At 34.5% G+C, this 14,677-nt stretch overlaps 1 long non-coding RNA gene across 2 annotated transcripts in view; it reads right to left on the bottom strand.

Moving 5' to 3' along the window:
• Window positions 1-14,677, bottom strand: part of LOC117199774 (uncharacterized) — a 143,710-nt gene that overhangs the window by 117,669 nt on the left and 11,364 nt on the right. The window lies entirely within an intron of this gene.

The following is a 14,677-nucleotide window of genomic DNA, read 5'->3' as shown; positions in this document are numbered from 1 at the left end:
ATATGAGAAAGAAATAAGGACTTAAATCAGGCAGTTTATTACTTAGAAAGCCACCTTAGTCTACACCTTTCTGTCTGTGTTCTACCCAAGTGATACAGCTACACTGAAGACAAAACCATTCCCTCCAATTTTAAACAATTGGTATAAATAAATAATACATTGGACATGATGCGTGATAATTGTATGCCTCCTCTTTTCATGCAATGATACTTCACGGTAGCTACATTAAAGAGCCCAGTCATTCCCTGTTTTACCTCACCTCTTATGTGCAGTAAATTATTGCAATTTCTTTGCCCATTTGTATAGCTAACAAATCTTGATATACTAGTAAATACTGTTTGTTACCTAGTCACATTAAACTTCAAAATAGCTTTGAAATTACTACCCATGTGAAAATAAGCCATATAATCAGAAGGCAAGGAAGTGGTTGTTTAATTTCTAATATATTTCACCATATTTTATATGATTGGATGCTCAACAGAAATTCCATTAGCACACTCAAAATAGGATATACTTCAAGGACTGTTTATATAGGGGTTATTTACAAAGAGTGAGAGTTGGGGAACCAAGGATAGTGCAGTAACCTGGAGTTAGTAGTGAGCTTGGAGGTCAAAGGGTGGAGAAAGACTAGTTCTAGAATCTGGGAGGAAAACGTCCTACAGAATCAATAGCCTTGGGAGGAGTAGTAATCTTCCATTGAGAGGCACAACCAATCCAAGGTATCCTAGCAGGAGCAAAGCCAGATCAAATCCCCTGATCTCAGTCTCCTCCTTCCCTCTGACTTCCTGCTTTGTTTGCCCATTTTCAAAATCCAACCTGATACAGAAGGCAGGAAAGCTCATAGATACAATCTATAAAGTTCAGTTTGTCAGGGCAGAGAGCAGGGGGAGAGCATGAAATGTGCATCTGCAGGGACAAAAAGAAAACATTCCACACGATCAGTGAACTTTTTCTCCTTCAACTTGAACATAAAAATATAATGATAATAACAATAATAATAACAGCTTATATTTGGGTAGGTCTTTAGTTAATCTATATGTATGTTTAGAGAGTTCAGACTAGCTTTTTTATGATTTCTTCATCCATTACAATGTGATATGATATCCAGAATGGAATTTAATTTTCTAGGGGCTCACCAATTCAAAGTCTCCTAGATTTCCAAGAGTAAAGTCAGAAAATGAATTGCTTTATATGTTACATTTGTTTAACCAGTGAAGAAAAATCTGTATTTTTAAGGTTCAATTTTAATTGCTGTCAAAATTATTCATGTTAATAAGTCAGTTATATAAAGTTTGCTGTGAAAAATAATAGTTCCCACCTCCACGCTCCTCAATTATCCCTCTCTTTTAGAATTTATTTATCTTCTTTGCTCTATGGGACATTCTTGTAATGTGACTTTTTGATTGTTCAATTTCAGGTATTCATTTATTAGTTTTCTAGCACTGCTGTAACAAAATGTCACAGACCTGGTAGCTTAAACAACAGAAATTTATTTTCTCGCAGTCCAAAAGACAGAGCCTGACTGTCGGGGTTCTAGGAGACAAGTCGGGGGATGAGGGGACGAGGACTGAAATTTGTTATGTGTGTATTTCCTTAGCTCTCTTGCTCTCAGTACAGTATAACAACCCTTACTTATCCTCATGTGCTCCCTCCAAAATTCCTGCTATTATACCTGCTCTTCTGGGGGTCTGGGAAGTCACCCCAACTGTGATGAGTAGAGATCTATGGATCTGACTGCTTGTGAAACAGTCTTAAAGAATGGAATATTACTCAGCCATAAAAAGAAACGAAATTGAGCTATTTGTAATGAGGTGGATAGACCTAGAGTCTGTCATACAGAGTGAAGTAAGTCAGAAAGAGAAAGACAAATACCATATGCTAACACATATATATGGAATTTAAGAAAAAAAAAAAAAGTCATGAAGAACCTAGGGGTAAGACAGGAATAAAGACACAGACCTACTGGAGAACGGACTTGAGGATATGGGGAAGGGGAAGGGTGAGCTGTGACAAAGCGAGACAGGCGCATGGACATATATACACTACCAAACATAAGGTAGATAGCTAGTGGGAAGCAGCCGCATAGCACAGGGAAATCAGCTTGGTGCTTTGTGACCACCTGGAGGGGTGGGATAGGGAGGGTGGGAGGGAGGGAGACGCAAGAGGGAAGAGATATGGGAACATATGTATAACTGATTCAATTTGTTATAAAGCAGAAACTAACACACCATTGTAAAGCAATTATACCCCAATAAAGATGTTAAAAAAAAAAAAAAGAAATCCTCCTTCTTTCAAATTCCTTCCACTTTAAGAGATAGCTGGTTGTGACAATTCCTGAGAGTTTGGGGGATCATGTGATAAATTTGATTACTTTTAGTATTCCCCATTGCTGGATTAATTCTCACTTTTGACAATATGTTGAATAATTTACCACTTATCTTTGCATTTCAGCTTTGAAAACTGTGTTGCTCAAGTTTCTTTTCCTTTTCTCCTGACTTTGTGAATCTGTGTCTTACCAAATACATCCTTCTATTGTTTTAGTGGGTCTTCCAGAGAAAGCAAAGTCTGCCAACTCTAACTGAATGTCCAATATTTTTTCTTTCTGTTTTCTTAAGAACTAAATAAATTCATAGTTAGCAAAAATGCTAAAACAATATTGCAGTCCACTCAGCAACTACCATCAACGTTTTATTCTGTTACTAATGTAACAAAGACCTTCTTTAAAAAAGGGGTTTAAAATGCTCTCGAGTTCATCCTGCGTCTTTTTCTTACTTCATTCCTAATATGGACCAACTCATATTTCCTGATAACATAACCAAACTATTCAGAATTACTGACCTGAAACTTAGTAAAGGTAAACTGTGACTCAGTTCTTTTTTCTAATACCCTCATCTTTCCCTCCTCAACAATATACTTTTACTCTGACCTCTGCTTTCCAGGGCCTCAGTTTTTTGGCCTCATTATAATTATTTCTTTGAAAACTTGTCACTTCTTTGTGTTTGATTTTCACTTAAGTACGGATAATGTCATCACATTTATATCCCGGCTCTCTCATTGGTCATTCAACTTTATATTCACAAGGCTTACATGGTGTTTCCATATTCAAAATAAGCTATTGAATATGCTATTTCAGAGTAAGCATGTCCATATATTAACTCTTCTTCCCTCCCAGGGTATGTATCTTTTCCCTATTCCTCAATTTTCCTTTAAGAAACTATCATTCTTCTGATTACTGAGGTTAGACAGTAGACCTTTTCCTGTCTGCTTCATCATTTTGCTTCATCTAACATGCCAATCAATCCTACCATATCTTTCTTTAAATAATCTCAAGATTTCCACTTCCTCTGCTCTCTTGGTATCTCTTTTCTAGTTCATCTTCTTGCCACTGAAATCCCCACTCGGTAAACATGAGGCCATTTAATAAATTTGTGTTAGATTGTCCAAATGATAGATTTTGCACACACAATAATCCAAGATGAATGTTGGAAATGTTTCAACCTCAAATTAAGGTAAAACCTGCTTCTGTTAATTTAATCTACATAAGTATCACAAGTTATTGATATCTGAAAGTGAAAGAAGAAACAAGAACCAAGTGAATAAATAGTCAGTGTTTTATTATTACATCACTGACTTAATTCATATGGACTTTGGAAAACACTTTCCCCAATATCTATTAAGGTAAAAGCATATTAATATTTATTCAACATTGATTAGTTCATTCAGCACCTACTATGTGTCAGTTATTGTGCTGGGGTTTGGTTGTGCTTGGATAAGGATACAAATTTAAATAATGAAATGAGAATGTGACTTCCCAATGTTCCAAGCCAAGCAGGATGGCAAGCTTTTCTACAACAGGGTGTGATAAGTGCTAAAATAGAGGTAGGGACAAGGCAGATGGGGATAGAAAGAGTAATTTTCAACTCCATCCAACCATGTCCTGCTGTTAAGGAAGGCTTCTCAGAGGAGGAAGCACTTGAAATGGGTATGGGTTGTTATGGGGGAGGACATTCCAAGCAAAGACATCAAAGAGGCAGAAGGACATGTTTAAGTAGCTGTGTATTAATTATCTTTTCACAAGTCATCTTTGTATTTCTAACACCTGGGATAGATCATGGCTCATACTATGTACTCATTAAAATGTTTTTGAAAATTTATTACGTTTTATTAATTTAAATGGATGCACCATACATGTTAATTAAAAATATATATATACTACAGGGTAATGCTCTTGGGTTTTTGATAGGTATAATTTATCTTTGCTCTTGGAACTATGCTTTACATACTGTAGTTCCCTCCTTCCGAATGATGAATATCCCTGTTGAAAATGACTGAGACTCATGCAAATGGCACATAATAGAACAATCTGTATGTATGCATGCGAAGTAGGAGGCTTTGTAAAAAGAGCTCTGAACCAGAAATCAAGAAACCTAGGTTCTATTCCCAGACTTCCCTCTAATTAGCTGTGTGACCTTTTTAGAATCAATTATCCTTTCTGTGTCCCATGTTCTTAATTTAAAGAGTGACTTGCACTAGATAACAACTATGTTTCTTTTCAGCTTCTAAGTTATACATGTCAGTAAAATGACAAACGGACAATTTCCCTTGCCTCTATTTCTTCATAATTGTGTCTGGCAAGGTTTGACCTTTGTTTCTAAGGTCAGCACAGAAGCCAACTTGTCTCTCTTCTGAACTCCCATAGAATTGTATTTCTAGCTCTCTCAAGGTTTAGTGTAGAATAAGATTTAGAGGGTAGGTTCTGGTGCCAGACTGCCTGGTTTTATGATCCAGTTTTGCCACTTACTAGCTGTATGATCTTGAAAAGTTTCTTTAATCTCTCTGTTTATTTGTTTCCTCACCTATTTATGGGGATTCCAATACTACCTACCTCATAAAGAGGCTGAAATAGGTTAATGATTTTAAAGTGTTTAGAAGAGGACTTGGCACAGAGTAATTGTTCAATAGATGATAAATTATTACTTAAGATATTTACATTCCCAGTGACACCCAGCCCATCCCCTGCAAAAAGAATTGGTAAGATACAGGACAGATAAACTACTGCTCTTTTGCAAGTGTAGAAAACCGTGAAGTGAAATCTTGTCTTCTCTTACTCTGTAGCACACATGTTCATTCTTCTTAGATGTCTGATGAAGGAGTATGGAATCCTAACTCCTTTGCCACAAAAAAAAAAAAAAAAAGCCTTGACTGGGGCACTGATTTCTTTGTGTCCCTTATAGCATCTAATAACGTGCCTTCATCTGATCCTTCATCCCTGTAAGTGAGGAAAAGCTGGGAAATAAGATTAAGTGAACAGAACCAGCTACATAATTTGTGGGTCCTTGTACAAAATGCAAATACGGGACCCTTGTTCAAAAACATAAAAAGCTGCTAAACTATAAAACTTTTTCTTTCTTCTTCATACCTCCTCTGTTCATGCATATGCACCAGTGTTGCATCAGATTTCACTGAAAAAGCACCAATTCAAAGATAAAATTAAGAATTTCAAAACAGTTACAGCAGATCATTAAACCAGAGAATCAAAATCTGCAAATCTGTACAGGTGAGACTCCCAGAAAGATGAGTTTATAGCTGAGAAAGACAGAGAGAGAAACCAAGAGAGAGCGAGACCCAGAGATGGAGAGAAAGACAGGGAGGGGACACAGGGAATGGAGAGGGAGGGAGCTGATTAAGGTATTCTCTACTCCATAATGTAAAATCAAACCTATCTATTGCTCTAATGTTGCCAGGGCCTTGTGTTATCAATGATAATTTAAAGGGGAAAAAGATATAAAATTAAACCTAGCATCTAGCATATTAAATTCATCATGTAACTCCTCCACTGTTCAGTGGTTCCCCAACATATCTGGGTAAAAATCTAAGTTTTTGAAATGGTTAAAACACTCTGCTGATCTGGACCTGTTCTACCACTCTGTCCTCAAGCCATACCATTTCTCCCCATTTCACTCTATTCCAAGCACGCTAGGTTCATTTCTGTTGCTAAAAAATGTTAATCAACCTCTTGTCTCCTTGCCTTAGCATTTTATCTTATATTGGCCTGGAATTTTTTCCCAAATGTCCACATGATCCATTCGCTTACTTTTCTCTTATTTCTTGAAGTTCTCTGAATAACCGGCACATATTAGAGCGTACCTCTCTGACATTCCTAACAAAAAAATCTGTCTTTCCTTCTCTGCCTCTTTCTCTGTCTCTGTCACTCTCCACTCCTTCTTGCTTCATCTCCTTTGTAGCATTTATCATTACTTTTCATACTTTATTTATCTATTGCCTTATCACAGTATACTATACCACCATGTAGTATATGGTCAATAAATATTTGGAGGCATGAAAAAAAGGTATGAAGTAATATAGTCTATAGTCACTAGAGCTGTAGAACAAAGAGATAGACAAAAGAGGTAGAAAAATTTAATTAACATTTCAGAGACATTTCATAGATACCATCTACCTTAATAAGATTTTTTTAAAAAGCAAATTAAATCCAAAATAACCATAAGGAAAGAAATAGTAAAAGCAGAAATCAAAAAAATGCAAATGAACAAGTAATAGAAAAGGACAATGAAAACTCATTTTCTTGAAAAATCCACGAAGTTTATAAACCTGTAGCTAGAATTATCAAGATAAAAAGAGGTAAGACACATTTCAATATCATGAGTGAAAGAAGATCACTACAGAGCTTACTGACATTGAATGAAATAAATACAAACACATTTATGCCCAACAAACATTTGATTAACTTTGACACTACAGATAATTTCCTTGAAAGACATACACTACTACACAACAAAAGTTCACTCAATATGAGAGAGAAATGACAGCATTATATCTTTTTAAAAAGTGAATTTTTAATTAAATACCATCTCATAGAGAAAACTCCATACCGAGATGGCGTCACTGGTGAATTTTATCAACATTTAAGGAAGAAGTAATAAAAATCTTATACAACTCTTATAGAAAATAGAGGAAGAGAAACCTCATTTTATGAGGTGAGCATTACCCTATAGCAAAACCAGACATAGTCAGTATAAGAAAAGAAAACTAAAGATTAATATCTTTTATGGTCATGGGTACATAAAATCTTTATTAAAACATTAGCAAATCTAATCCAGCATTATGTAGACAAGAAAATAAACCATGAACAAGTGTATTTTGGTATGGCAGGTTTAGTATTCACAAATTAAATAGTGTATTTCATTATCTTATCAATACAAAGGAGAAAAATCATATTACTTCAAAAGATACAGAAAAATAATTTCAAAAATTGAATATTCATTCATGGTAAATAAAATACCCAGCCTATTAAGAATAAAAAGGAATTTCTTCAATCTGGTAATGGTAATCTAGGAAAAATACACTGCTAACATTATACATAAGAGTAAAAGACTGAATGCTTTTTCTCTAAGACCAGCGACAAGGTAAGATATCCATTTTTACCACTTCAACTGAATATTGTGTTAGAGACTCAAACCACTGCAGTAAGGTAAGAAAAATAAATAAAAGTTTTAAAAATTGGAAAAGAATTCAAGTCATCTTCCCATGCAGACCACAGCAACATTGAAAACCTAAATCAATCAATCAACCAGTCAAATAAGCAAGCAATCAAGCTACAAAAAAGCTACTAGGCTACTTAGCTTACCAAGGTTGCATGACACAAGGTCAAAACAAATTAGATTGTGTTTCTATATACTAGCAAGGAACAATTGAAAATGAAAAAATATTTTAAAAGCACTGTACAACAGCATTCAAAGATATAAAGTAATTAGGCATGAATTCACAAAATACTCTGCAAGTTACAAAACACTGCTGCGAGAAAATGAAGGAAACAAAGCAGTGGAAAGCTATATTACATTCATTCATCATGAACTGGCCATTATTCTCAACTGATCTATAAATTCATTGCAATTTCAACAAAACTTCTACAGGCTTTTTATGTAGAAATTAATAAGATGATTCTAAAATGTGTATAGATGTACAACAGATCAGGTGTAGAAAAAACAATTTTGAAATTATGAACACAGTAGGAGGACTATGACTACCTGCTTTTGAGACTTATAAACTATCTATTATAAAGCTACTAGTGTAGTCAAAGAAGTATAGTACTGATGTAAGGATACAGCTATAGATGAGTGGAGCAGAACAGAGAATCCAGAGATAGACACATATATATGGGCAATTAATTTTCAAAAGTTACCAAGGTGCTTCAATGGGGAAAAACGAGTCTTCAATAAAGGGTCCTCAAGCAAACTACATATTCATATAGAAAATAATAAACTTTGACCCTGATCTCTTGTAATACATACAAATTGACTCAAAATGAGTCACAGACCTAAATGTAAAAGATAAAACTAAACTAAAATAAAACTTTAGAACAAAATATAGGAGAAAAACTACAAGGTTTGGGATAGGCAAAACTTTCTTAGGACAGAAAAATCATTAACATGAAAAATAATTGACAGATTGAACTTCAACAAAATGACAAACTCTTCAAAAGAGTCTACAAAGAAACTGAAAAGGCAAGCCATAGAGTAGGAGAAGGTATACACCAGGGGTCCTTAACCCCCAGGCTTGGCAGTCCAAGGCCTGTGAGGAACTGGGTGGCACAGCAGGAGGTGAGCGGCGGGAAGGAGAGCGAAGCTTCATCTGCCGCTCCCCATCGCTCCCCATCATTCGCATTACCGCTGGTATACACGATACATGTATCAAACTTTGAATTTGCATAACGAATATTTTTTAAAATGTTACAATTGAAAATTGAGTAACTAACCCAATCAAACTAGGCAAGAGATTTAAACAGACACCTGACAAAAAAGTTATCTAAGTGGACAAAAGGTACATGAAAATACTCTACATCATTTGTTATTAGGGAAATGCAAATTAAATCCACAATTAGATACCAATACATATTCATTAAAATGGCTAAAACTGAAAAGATTTACCATGCCAACTGTTGGTGAGGTTGTGGAGCAATTAGAACTGAAGGGAATATAAATTCTACAACTACTTTGTGAAATGTTTGTGGCAGTTTATTAAGTAACTAAAGACGTATCACAAAACCTAGCAATTCCTATCCTAGGTATTTATGTAAGAGAAATGAAGATATATGTCCCCAAAATACTTGTGAACAAATCTTCCTAGGACGTTTATTCAGACATCAAGGACATGCCCTATGATTGCTTTTACTTGAAACTTTAGAAAAGAGAAATTTAATTTACAATGAAGAAAAGCAGATCAGTGGTTTTCTGGGGTTGATTATCGGGGCTTGAACTGACTGCAAGTGTACATGGGAAACATTTTTGGGTGCTACAAGTATTCCATAGTTTGACTGTGGCTACTCATTAAAATACACACTTATATGGGGAAATTTTATTGCATGTAAATCAAACTGAATTAATTATATTTCAAAAAGATTTCAGGGTGTGTTTTAGATGATTAGTCCACTAATCATCTCCGAATTTATCACATCCTTCCATATCCTGTGGTGTGAACTCTACCTAGGCAAGTACTGAAGCTGAACTAGTCATCTTAGCCCCATTCTCAAGCAATCCTTCTCTTTACTAAAATTCCAAGATGCCTCGTAATGGAAGCCTCAAATTTGTGGAGGAAAAAAAATCCTGTCCTCACATGTAGCAGCACTTCTGCTGTCATATTTCTTCTGGAAATAACTTTGCTGATATTAAAGTTTGTATTTAGAAAATATACTCTGTTTAAGCTATTCATGACTCTACTATATTTCAAGTGAGAATTACATAATTGAATATGTAAAAAATTGAAATGCTTTGAACTCTAGAAATAACCTATGATTATATTCTATACAACCTGAAGTATGTTTCAAGAGGATTTAGAGAGATTTATAAAGAAATTATATCAAAAATATAAATTTAAATTATTTTCAAATGTTTGCCCCTCCTCTTTTCTGTTCCCAGAAATTACCTTCTCTGCTGGGTCCATAAGCATAGAATTAATCATGAGGCAGTAACTATGGCAATATAGTCTAGACTAGACAATTCACACAATTACTGATCGATTTCCTGTATAAAACACTAAAGTTTACTTTTATTTGCATCAAGTCAAAGACATTATAGTATTATTTTTTTTAATGATCACATTTGCCCTTATTAGAAGTGTTTGTACTTTACTGTAAAAGTCAAAACTCAGGTAAGTCTTACGGATACTCCATCGGAAAATGATGCTGGGATTAAAGTAGAATGTATCCAGTTTTACATCCCATAAAAGTGAGAACTACATGATATGTGAGGCTGGCTGACTCTACTCTTTAACATGTTATCTAGACAATTCATTGTGGTGCCCAGCTAAATGATACACATATTAAAGTGACCTTGTTAGACTGGTTAGCTTACAATCTACTGTATTTGTTTATATATCCAATTAAAAACCTTTGGTAAATTTAGGGAAAGTGGGGGAGGGATAAATTGGGAGATCGGGATTGACATATCCACACTACTATATATAAAATAGAAAACTAATACGAACCTGTATAGCACAGGGAACTCTACTCAATACTCTGTAATGGCCTATATGGGAAAATAATCTAAAAAAAGAGTGGATATATGTATATGTATAACTGATTCACTTTGCTGTACACCTGAAACTAACACAACATTGTAAATCAACTATACTCCAATAAAAACTAAAACAAAACAAAATAAAACCTTTGGTAAATTAAGTATTAATCATGATTTTCTTGTCACATATTTTTAAAATTTACATTTATGACTTAGCATAATATCCATTTGTTCAATTATTCAAACTCCAACATTGCCATTTTGGGTGTTGTAAGTTGTCTGCAGAATTTTTATTTTACTCAAATAAGTATAAGTAGGTGGAGATATCCCTATTGACTCTACATATGAACAGGCTCAACAGCTTACTGTAATTGCTCTAAAGATGATAAGACTTTGCCTAGACATAAAAATTCAATAATGAACATGTTTTATAAACTGAAATTGATGAGAGAATAAATCCAGGTAGAGTCTAGATACTTTGCAGCTTGTTACTTGAAGTCAAATTCTCTTTCCTTTCATAATGTATATTTCTTGACTATAAGTGTCAATCCACCAACAATAGTCTATGCATGCACTAGAATAATGCCACCAGAATGGTGAGGAAAGAGAAGTACCTAACAGTCTAATGAATTTGGAAAAGTATAGCAACACCAGTTACCATCCCTAATTCCAATTCCAAGTAATATAGCTACTTATATAGCAGAAATCCATACAAGCAATGTTTTAAATATATACTGGTAAACTATTTTTATAGTGTCATTTAGGTTCCTCAAGCAATTCTGAAATGTTTTGTTAATATCTATGCCTACAAACATGTCTTTAAAATGATGGATAAACTCAAAGTTCTTCTAAGATGGAATTTTATTATCTTTTTGTAACTCAGCTTGTTTTAAATTATGTTCACTTGTTAAGTGCTTCTCCTGTTTTTCTTTTCTCAAGAGTAATAAGTAATGGAACGGTAAAAAACACTGTATTTAGGGGCTGAAGACAGCACCTACTACGGGTCGATCAAGTGAGAAAGCATGCAGCTTATGGTTTTGAAGAAAACTTTTAAAGAGTAGGACATACTTGAGTAAGAAGTTACCAGATAGAGACGGGGAGGAATGGCATTTACATCGGAGGATATGGAAACAACAACAAAGAAATACAAAAAAATCTGGAAATGGCAAGTATTCTGACATATGTCTGTGTAGGTGATTGTTTGGGGTTATGGGGAGGGGAGGGACGTGCGTAGATTGCAGGAAATGAAAATGGAACCATTGCAGGACCATGGTAACTTTATGCTCCGGATAATGATGAGCTCTTCAAAGTTCAGCAGAGGAGTGAAATACATGTTTTGTTTTTATCTTCTAATTTCCAATATATCACTGTGCACTGTAGACTTTGGGTGGAAAGAAAACTTGTTGGGGCCTCCCTGGCAGTCCAGTGGTTAAGACTCCAGGCTTCCACTGCAGGGGGCACGGATTCTATAGGTCAGTGAGGAGTCTATGGCCTTGGGCCAACAGATGAAAAGAGTTTATAGAAAGAATAGGAATGAAAGGAATGCATGCAAAGATTTGAGAGTAATTTTATACCTTGTTACAAGCACTTTACTCACAAAAGTAGCTAGTAAACTTTTCAATGACTCAATACAGAGACACTACAAGTATTTCAATTCAAATTCTTATTTTGCCCTATGCAATTACATTTTCTCATACAGCCAAGGGCTACATTGTTACCTCAGGAAGCAATGCCATTTTTTTCTGATCCAAGCTTTCCACCTCGTTTTCTAAAAATGACTCATCTTGTTAGGATCACTCTCACTCTAATACATCATTATGCTTCTCTTCATTTTCCCACCTAGGTCAGAAGTTACTTCTCCTTCTTTGCTCTGTGTTGTATTACTTATACCTTCTGTTCTAGCTCTTATTTTCTTTGCTGCCTTTACTATCTTATAGAATCCTTGAGGGTGGGGATGATGCTGTATTTGACCATCTGTGACAGATTTCTTTGATCATGACACTGGATAAATGTATGTTTAAAAGAAAAATAATTGACTCAAACTCAACCATAATTTCGTAATTTTATCTTCAAGTCATAAGAAACTGCCATGTGATACCTTTCATAACATAACACAGAATCCCTAGTCTATGGTTTTTTATGGGTATATTCATCTTTATTTATGTTTATATACAAAAGATAAGCATGCCTTTGAATTCCATCTATAAATGTGAGAGATAATTCTTCTCAAATATATTCGTGTACAATATTTCACATTTATTTTATTGTATTTTTTTATTGTAATTTTGATTATGAAGAGTTTTATCATAACATCTAACTTCTAGGTTGATTTATTCAAGTTATTCATTACTACTAATAGCAAACTACTGGTCACAGAGAGTTTGATTACATTTAAATAACGTCATCTCAGTGACTAGAATAGAACACTAGAATGAAGTTTATACTTTATTGGCCTGTAGTTTATTGATAAGACTGAGTTATGAGTCCTGACGAGTTATTCTAACTGTACCTCCATTATTAGGGTACTTTGATGTGAGACCTTGATTCTTAAAAAAATTCAAGTCTTTAACATGTGGTCATCCATAATTTCACAAACACTACAATACTTTATACCTCAAAAGTATGATAATATTTCCCCAGACATTACAGTTACGATAGATGGTACTTTTCAAAAATGGCGGCAACAATATTTCTAGCCCCACATGATCTAGAATCTTGCCCCTCTTCCATCAGAGGTTGGAGTCTATGTCCTCTTCCCTTTACCTTGGAAGAGCCTGTGGAGGCAATAATAGAGTGCCGCTATGTGACAGCCAAGTTTAGACATGAAAGCAGTAAAGCTTCTGTCTGGGTCTTGCTCTGATGCCTTCCCTGGGAATGCAGCCATCATGCTGTGAGGAAGACCTGGCTACATGGGGAAGTCTGCGTGTCTGAGCCCCGACCCAACAACTAGAACCAAACGTCAGCTGCATGAGTGTAGGTCACATGGCTTAGAGACAAGCCTTCGTTGCCAAGCCCTAACCACGTTACAGATTTATGAGCAAAAGAAAATGACTGTTGTTTGAGGCCATGCAGGATTGTCAAAAAGCAATAGTCACATGAGCAAAAGTAAATAAAGCATTTGTAAAAGGTACATCTTGCTTTATAGAGTATTTCCTTGTAATGTGAATGTGAATGTCACCTCCAGAACAGCAGTGCTTGCTCTGTTTGGTTGGCTTCTGTATTCCTGGTGCTTAGAACAGGAGTTCTAAGCTCAGAGTATTCAGTACATAAAATAATAATAAATTTATGATGAGATCCATATAAATCAAGGATAATAAAGGCTTTTGAAAAACATATGCAATCAAAAATGTTTGCAAAGTGAAATTTGTCAAAATGTTCCCCGAATTTATGAAAATATTAGTATACTTAAGAATTAGCAAAAAAAAATTTTTTTTGTACATTTAGAGCTATAAGAAACTCAAAATGTATTACATACCTTTTTTTCACATTCAATTCTTGTTTTGTTTCAAATATGCGTTACATAGGTTGACCTTCAACACTACTGCTAATTTAGCAAACAAATTTTTGACTTAGCTGTCTGTATTTGTTCATTTAATTTTACTATTACCTGAAGTACAGGAATTTATTTAATATCTCAAAAATATGATACTATATTTTAAGCTGTTGATACAGTATTTCATATTGTATACAATATATAAGTGATATTTTTCATTTTGTAGATGCATTATATTTTGAAACGTATAGGGTAGTTCTTAAGCTGACAAACACCCCTAAACATATAAAACAAAATGCTAATATCACTGAATAAAGAATGCAAAATTTATCGCCTCTTCTAATATTTATCCGAATTTATGAATAGGATAAAAGTGTCTATTGCAAGGAACTGTTAAGTTGAAGAGAATTTTAACGTGATTTTCTTTCGAAAATGTAGAATACCAAATAGCTAATTGGTTAGTAATTTTCCAGACTAATAAGTTACTAATAATAACATAAATAATTTTACTCAAAAGTATGAATAATAAGGATAAAAACCTATCTTATTCGTTCACTTTCCCAAATATCCATTGAATCCTTCAATTTTATTTATTCCTCATCTTGAATACTTCCTAAAGTATTAAGAAGTGATACTAGATAGAAGGGCT

Source organism: Orcinus orca, chromosome 9 (assembly GCF_937001465.1).
Source record: "Orcinus orca chromosome 9, mOrcOrc1.1, whole genome shotgun sequence".
Lineage (NCBI taxonomy): Eukaryota > Metazoa > Chordata > Mammalia > Artiodactyla > Delphinidae > Orcinus > Orcinus orca.
The sequence above is the reverse complement of the archived record's forward strand: the minus strand, read 5'-3'. Positions and strand labels throughout refer to the sequence as shown.